Raw genomic sequence first — 8,579 nt, forward strand, 5'->3', positions numbered from 1 at the left:
TAACTGTGTATGTAGATTCTTAATTTTTGGTCCCGTTTCCAAATTGGTCTACATCAAAGTCCAAAGGATCCAAAATTAAATTAAGTTTGATTTTAACAAAAATTGAATGCTTGGGCTTCTTTGATATGCTGAATCTAAACATGTACTTATATTTTTTATTATGGGTCTAGTTTTCAAGTTTGTCCAAATCAGGATCCAAAATTATTATATTAAGTATTGTGCAACAGCAAGAAATTTTCAATTGCACAGTATTCAGCAATAGCAAGAAATCTTCAATTGCACAGTATTGTGCAATAGCTAGAAATTTTCAATTGCACAGTATTGCGCAATAGCAAGAAGTCTTCAATTGCACAGTATTGTGCAATAGCAAATATTTTCAACTGCACAGTATTGCGCAATAGCGAGAAATATCTAATTGCACAATAGTGTGCAATAGCAAGAATTGGAGTTATCTTTCTTTGTCCAGAATAGTAGTTGAATCAACTTAAATCAATGTTTTATACAATATACAATGTATATTCACATTTACTACTAACTGATAAATTAAAACAATCTTTACCATTCAGTGATAACACGCACTTTTTTTACATTTTAATATGTATTTAAATGAGTAGTTTTTGCAAACTCCATTAGAAATTTGAATTGAGATCAGTTTTGGAATAAGGGAAAGGGGGATGTGAAAAAAAAAATTGCGGGGGGGGTCAACTTTTTTCATTTCAGATTTCAGAAATAAAAAGAAAATTTCTTCAAACATTTTTTTGAGAGGATAGTGAATTGCTCAAAAGCAAAAAAAAAATTTTAAGTTCATTAGACCATATTCATTCTATGTCAGAAACCTATGCTGTGTCAACTATTTAATCACAATCCAAATTTAGAGCTGAATCCAGCTTGAATGTTGTTTCCATACTTGCCCCAACCGTTCAGGATTCAACCTCTGCGGTCGTATAAAGCTGCACCCTGCGGAGACAACAACCCGACCAAAATAAAAAAACACAACAGCAGAAGGTCATCAACAGGTCTTCAATGTAGCGAGAAATTCCCGCACTTCAGCTGGCCCCTAAACAAATATATACTAGTTCAGTGATAATGAACGCCATACTAATTTCCAAATTGTACACAAGAAACTTAAAATTTAAATAATACAAGACTAACAAAGGCCAGAGGCTCCTGACTTGGGACAGGCGCAAAAATGCGGCGGGGTTAAACATGTTTGTGAGATCTCAACCCTCCCCCTATACCTCTAACCAGTGTAGAAAAGTAAAAGCATAACAATACGCACATTAAAATTCAGTTCAAGAGAAGTCCGAGTCTGATGTCAGAAGATGTAACCAAAGAAAATAAACAAAATGACAATAATACATAAATAACAACAGACTACTAGCAGTAAACTGACATGTCAGCTGCAGACTTCAATTAAACTGACTGAAAGATTATGATTTCATCATATGAACATCAGGCACAATCCTTCCCGTAAGGGGTTTAGTATCATACCATCATAACATATATGAGAAGAACATAACCCGTGTCATGCCAACAACTGTTTTTAGAATAAATGTGTTTAGTTCCGACGCAAAGACCTTATCAGTGACTCAATATTAACGCCAAAATATGCAATCTTTAATGACTTGACAACAGTATCGTAATTATATCCCTTCTTAATAAGTCTATTCAAAGGTTTTGTAAGTTTATGAGGTGAATACTGACACCTTTGTGCTTTATAAAGAATATTTCCATAAAAAATTGGATGTGAAATACCTGAACGTATAAAAAGTCTGCATGTTGAGCTATATTTACGAATGATGTCTTTATACCAATGATAAAATTTAGTAAATGTTTTGACTAGTTAGTGATATCGAAAACCCTGGTGTAATAATTTTTCAGTAATACATAAATTTCTCTCGTTAAAATCTAAAACATTGTTACATACACGAGCGAATCGTACAAGTTGAGATACATAAACACCGTAAGATGGTGACAAGGGAACGTCACCATCTAAAAACGGATAATTAACGATAGGAAATGAAAAATCATCCCTTTTATCATAAATTTTAGTATTCAGCTTTCCGTTAGTGATATAGATATCAAGATCGAGGAAAGGGCAGTGGTCATTGTTAGTATTAGCTTTATTTAAAGTAAGTTCACCAGGATAAATTTCATTAATATACATACTGAAGTCGTCATTATTGAGAGCCAAAATATCATCCAAATATCTAAAAGTATTATTAAATTTGTTTATCAGATGTTGTTTTGATGGGTCTTTGCTTATTTTTGTCATAAATGATAACTCGTAACAATACACAAAAAGGTCCGCAATAAGTGGTGCACAGTTATTCCCCATTGGAATTCCGATAATCTGACGATATACGGAATCCCCAAAGCGAACAAAAATGTTATCTAGTAAAAATTCCAGGGCATATATAGTATCAAAGCATGTCCAATTAACATAGTTTTTTTGTTTATTGCTACTAAAAAATGTCCTAAAAGAGTTTGAACATATATATTCACATTCTGATTTTTTGAATGCCCATTTAATTAGGTGTGTGAATTTTTTCTTAATGAGAATGTGAGGCAATGTGGTATACAGGGTAGAAAAATACAGGGTAGAAAAATCAAAACTTTGAACAGATTCAAAATCACAAATGTATACTAAAGTGGCTCGTGACTTTCTCCTTAAAGATCCTTAAAGTATATGGTAAAAGTTATTTGAAGTCACGGTACTACATCTACACTCTGTCGTCAAGTGCAAGTGCCGCGATAGATGCTCGAATAATGTGAATTTAATTGAGATATGTATTTTATTTTTATTTTGGTAAATACATATCAATTGCTAGAATGTTGCCCGTAACGCCAAATTTATATTTTGTATTTTGTATTATATTATGTTTCTTATTTCTTTTGTATATATATTATGTCTTGAATACAAGCCTGTGTAATTGTGTATAATAAATATTAGTCATTCTTAATTGATTTGATTACTTTAACTTTAAGGTGGCAATTTGCTATACTTCATCAGTCGTTCTAAGTCTGTATCTATGACAGATCTAATCTGTGCCGTTACACACATTTAAATCTTAAAGAGCTGGAGAAAGTTCATCGCTCGTTAAAATCTTTATCAATAGAAACACGGCTCATAAATCTAATATATTGATGTATTACGTCAGCTTTCTATACTGAATGATGAAACTTTTGTTTGTTTACATTTTCCCTGCGCAGAATTTAAATAACACGTGGAATCAATAACACGTCTACTTAGTGAATTTGATTTACTGCGAAAATGATTACGACAAATAAATGATCATAAATAAATGACACGACAAATTGTACTAAGTACTATGAGAAATAATTTAGTATAAAACTTAATTCCAAAGTAATTTCATATATTTTATTCACCTTAAAAACAAAGCTAAAATAACTATTCAAAGATATCATACCGGAAATCTTCAACCTGAGACTTCAACTATCTTATCGCTCCAGAGGAAATATCTGCAATGGTCTTGAGTAAGATGAAGGACATTGCTGAGGGCTATTTTGGTAAAAAGGTGACCAATGCTGTTGTCACGGTTCCCACCTACTTCAATGTTGCCCATCGACAGGCCACTAAAGATGCTGGAAGGATCGCTGTACTAAATGTAATGAGAATCGTTCGTAAGTATAAAGTACGAATTGTATGATCAATGAAAAGTAACTCTATTTTTGAACAACGATTAAAAAGTAATGCCCTACTTACCAAATCTTTATTTAAATTATAAAACTAAAATTGATATACTCCTCTCACAATATTTTCTGTAATTGAAAAGTTGAGCTCCAGCAAATAATAACCTATTTGTAATCAAAGCCCCTACAGATAACAACCGCTGAATAATATCTACAGCTCACGCAGCAGTAACATTTATAAAGAAAAATTTAGTTAAACAATTTTAAGAAAACATTTTCTGGATGAAAACAGATCCTTTGTATTTTCCTTGTTGTACTTTGCATTGATGTCTTTTTATTTTCAGAACGGCAGCAGCTTTTGCTTATGGACTTGATAAGAAAGGGGAGAAAAAAGTGCTTGTGTTTGAACTTGGAGGAGGAACCTTTGATGAATCCATCTTAACGATCGATAATGGAATATTCGAAGTCATCGCAACAAATGGGGACACACATCTTGGAGGGGAAGATTTTGATCAGAGAGTTATGGAACATTTTTTTCAAGTATACAAAAAGAAAACCGTAAAAGACATGAGGACTGATAAGCATGCCATGCAGAAACTCAGACGTGAAGTTGAAAAAGCTAAACGAGCCCTGTCGTCTGCTCACCAAACCAGAGTAGAAATTAAATCATTGCTTGAAGGAAATGATTTCTCCGAAACACTCCATAGGGCCAAGTTTGAAGAATTAAACATGGTAAGTTTTGAAATTTAAGTACGAATTGTTTTACATTTTTCATTTCGTGGTCTTTTATAGCAGACTATATGGTCTGAGCTTTTCTCATTGTTGAAGGCCGTATGATAACCTATAGTTGTTTATTTCTGTGTAATTGGTGGAGAGTTGTCTCATTGGCAATTATACCACATCTTCTTTTTATATATTTATATTATAACAGATTTGAGCATATTGATATACACCATGTAAATATTTTTGACACTGACATGCTCGTCAAAAAACCCTTAATTATGCATTAACCTATTCTGTAATATAGAACAAAAGAAATTAGAATTGCAACTCTTCAGACAGGATAACTGATTCTGTGTATGATTTTACAATTGAAAAGATCGACTAGGATATGCATGAAATATTTGCCACTGGACGTTGAGCAAAACCGATAAATCAACCAACCGTGCATTTCAAAAGGTACAAGTCCTTCTTGAATTTTGGTATGGTTCAGGCTTAGCTTAGTACGAAATCAAGCAAGTGAAATAAATGACCATTGTTTGTATTTCGCTATCGGAAAGTCTAGAATGATTTTTGTCATGTTGCCTCTTGTGGAGAGTTGTCTAATTGGCAATCTTACCAAATCTTCCTTTTGATATTATATTAGTAAATATAAAAACTTTGTCTTGCAGGATTTATTCAAATCTACAATGAAACCAGTACAGAAAGTATTGAATGATGCCAACATGAAGAAATCTGATATTGACGAAGTAGTTTTTGTTGGTGGTTCTCCACGAATTCCTAAAGTGCAGCAACTTCTCAAAGACTACTTCAGCGGCAAGGTGAGTGTATGCCAGTTTTATCTATTCAGTTAAAACAGAAAATGTTAAGAAGTTTGCATGTTTGCATTTGTTTAATTACCACTTTTAAAAAATATAGAGACAACACGTAAATTTCACACGCCCTAAGCGCTTTTCTTGCATGATTTTCCTTCACCAGTGACGCCAACGGCCGAGTATTTCAAATATAAAAAAGAAGATGTGGTATGATTGCCATGAGAAAACTCTCCACAAGAGACCAAAATGACACAGAAATTAACAACTATAGGTCACCGTTCATGTTTAAGAACAGAAACAGTTGATGAGCTATCTAACAAACAAAAAAATACATTTAAGGTCAACTTTTCCCAGGGAGTTGAAACCATAGTTCCTTTATAATTTTAAAATTTATACACGAAGGTTTGCTACTAATCATGTCCGTACTGAATTACTAACTACTGAACTGATTGTACTCTCGGGAACTCAAAGTCCATCAGCTAAGGTTCCCTGGCTGGGCTGTCAAAAATTAAAACAACACATCATAAATTTCATTCATTCCAAGCGATTGTCCCAATTTAGCTTCATCAGAAACGTCCAAACTATATATACTCTACTACGGAACCACCTTCAAAGAATTATTTTTATTACCTTTTGCGATCAAACAATTGATACATTTATAATTTGGACAACACTAGACTATAGATAGTGAATATGGCAGTAACAGGTCGACATGTCAGTTTAATTGTATAGAAACGTCGCACGATACTGGTGTCACCTAACGTTACACACTCAAAGACGTAAGAAAAAATAAAAACGTTGGAATGCATGTTGATCAGATTGCTTTGTACAATACATTTTAAAGGATTGAATTTTTTTCCTAAGAAAGGATTTTTTTCATAGTAAAAGATGTTAAGCTTTAGTTTTATTTACAAATTAAAAATAAAAAAAGTAACTTGAATTGAAACCATTTAATTATATACATTTAGATTAAAAGGTAAATCGATTTCTTTTTTATGGATAAACTATGCACTGCAGATGCATTCATTTTTGCACTCCAGAATGACAAGGCAAAAGGACTACGAAACATCTATATGCAAGGGAATTAGCTGGAACAATTATTATAGCTGTTTTTTCTATCAATTTGTATTATAGCAGATCCGACTATTATAGTCCGGAAAACACTTCAGTTCCGCGAAGAAATCTCTCTCCCACCCCTTCTTTGTAAATCGGTTGAGCTTCAAAATAAAACATTAATTGTAAAGTTTTCTTATTAAGCAACACAATAAAATAGCCGTATTCCAAATCGTCTGTGAAAACCGCAATCATGACAATTAGACGGAACGTTAGAAGCATATTTTATTAAATAACGTCAAAATCGTATATGGGGACATTGTATCGGACATTTTAGTTTTATCTGATATCTTGTGATATTAGATTTAATTTATGGGAATTTAATATTAAAATAGAGATAATTTTTTTTACTTTTATCCATTATAAAAAAATTATGGAGCGAATGGCACTGTATTAAATAAACATCATGAAAACACAGAAAACCTAACCCTACGTTTAATTTGGTTTGAAGGGGACAAAATGTCGGACATTGCTAATCAACTCGAATAAAAAGAATTTGTTTTAAAATTTCCTGATTATTGCATGAGGCGAAAGTGTGATCTTTGTACAAAATACTAGTATAAGAATTATTTACTTTCGACATGGGGATTGCTCTGGAATTCACTTTTGTGGACAATTTAAAAAAAATTACGTCAACCTTTCGTGCATGGGACACATAATTTGTATCATCTTGATCCATTTTGCTTATATTTCCGTCTTTTCGAGAGAGAGAGAAAAATCGACATTACGTCATCGCCCACTCATAAATTGCTTGTTCTAGACAAACTTTTATATCGTTCGGTAAAAAAGATTATATGTTTTTACGGTATTCAGAATTTAACAAAACTAAAAGTGTAACGCGGGACAAGGAAATCATATTGCAAAATAAAGGTTTTATTGAGTTTTAATTAATGAAAATGGTCTGTTACAAATATAAAATTGTAATAATCTGAAAGAAGAGTTTAAAAGCTTTAAAATGATATGCAACACTTTATAATATCATTGTTTATGTTTAAAAATTAACAAGATGAATGTTTCTCGTCCGTGATTTCACCAAAGTATCACCACTAAAGCCTTTTGATATGATTCAAATTGTATATTGCAAGACAAAAACAAATTTTATGATAGGTCATAACAAACTCCTTCAACTTTGTAGGAACCAAACCGAGGGGTAAATCCAGATGAAGCTGTGGCTTTTGGTGCCGCTGTTCAAGGTGGCATCATGAATGGTGAGGCAGAGACTGGAGGCCTGTTATTGATGGATGTTAACCCACTAACACTTGGTATAGAAACCGTTGGTGGTGTCATGGCAAAACTGATCCCACGAAATACCCAAATACCAACAAAAAGATCATAAATATTTTCAACAGCAGCCGACAACCAGAACGCCGTAACAATACAGATTTTTGAAGGTGAAAGAACAATGACAAAAGACAATCACATATTGGGAAAATTTGATTTGACTGGAATCCCACCAGCTCCAAGAGGAATACCACAGATCGAAGTCACGTTCGCTGTTGATGCTAACGGGATTTTAGAAGTAAGTGCAGAAGATAAAGGTACGGGTAAGAAAAACAATATTGTTATTCAAAAAGATGATAACAGACTTTCACAACAAGATATAGATCGTATGATAAACGATGCTGAAAAATTTGCAGATGAAGATAAGGCTATAAAAGAAAATGAACTTGAAAGTTTGACCTATAACCTGAAAAATCAAATCAGTGATAAAGAAAAATTAGGAGGAAAACTGACTGATGACGACAAGTCGACCATAGAGGAGGCGATTGAAGAAAAAATTAAATGGTTGGAAAATAATCCAGATCCTTCTATAGAAGAACTTACAGAACAGAAGTAATCGTTAGAAGACATTACTAATCCTATTGTCAGTAAGGTATATCAAGAGTCTGGTTCTTCATCAGAAGGAGAAAAAAGTGAATTATAGATAAAACTCTAGTCCGAAACCTTTGTTTCTCATTCTTAATAATTATTTTTATTCGAAGGGAATTTTGATGAATCCCTTAATAAGACAGATTGATTATTTATCTATGCATCTGTTTACACTTACACTGTAGTATTATAAATGTTTCTCTGAATCAACGTTTTTATGTGATACGCATACTCTTTTCTCACTTAATTGAATGCATAATATTGTAAATATATTTCCATTTATCGATTCATATCAGTATTATAATTTATTTGTGCAAATGTTGTAAGTGAATGAATATTTTATAAATGTGATTCATATTTATTCAATGTCCCTGTTGTTACTGTTATTTATAATTAATTTGAATAAAA

General features: G+C 32.5%; 1 pseudogene; it reads left to right on the plus strand.

The window, feature by feature from the left end:
• Window positions 1-699: 699 nt before the first annotated feature.
• LOC134695779 (endoplasmic reticulum chaperone BiP-like) lies at window positions 700-8,227 on the plus strand (annotated as a pseudogene).
• The last annotated feature ends 352 nt before the right edge of the window (window positions 8,228-8,579 follow it).

This window comes from Mytilus trossulus, chromosome 14, assembly GCF_036588685.1.
Source record: "Mytilus trossulus isolate FHL-02 chromosome 14, PNRI_Mtr1.1.1.hap1, whole genome shotgun sequence".
Classification (NCBI taxonomy): Eukaryota; Metazoa; Mollusca; class Bivalvia; order Mytilida; family Mytilidae; genus Mytilus; species Mytilus trossulus.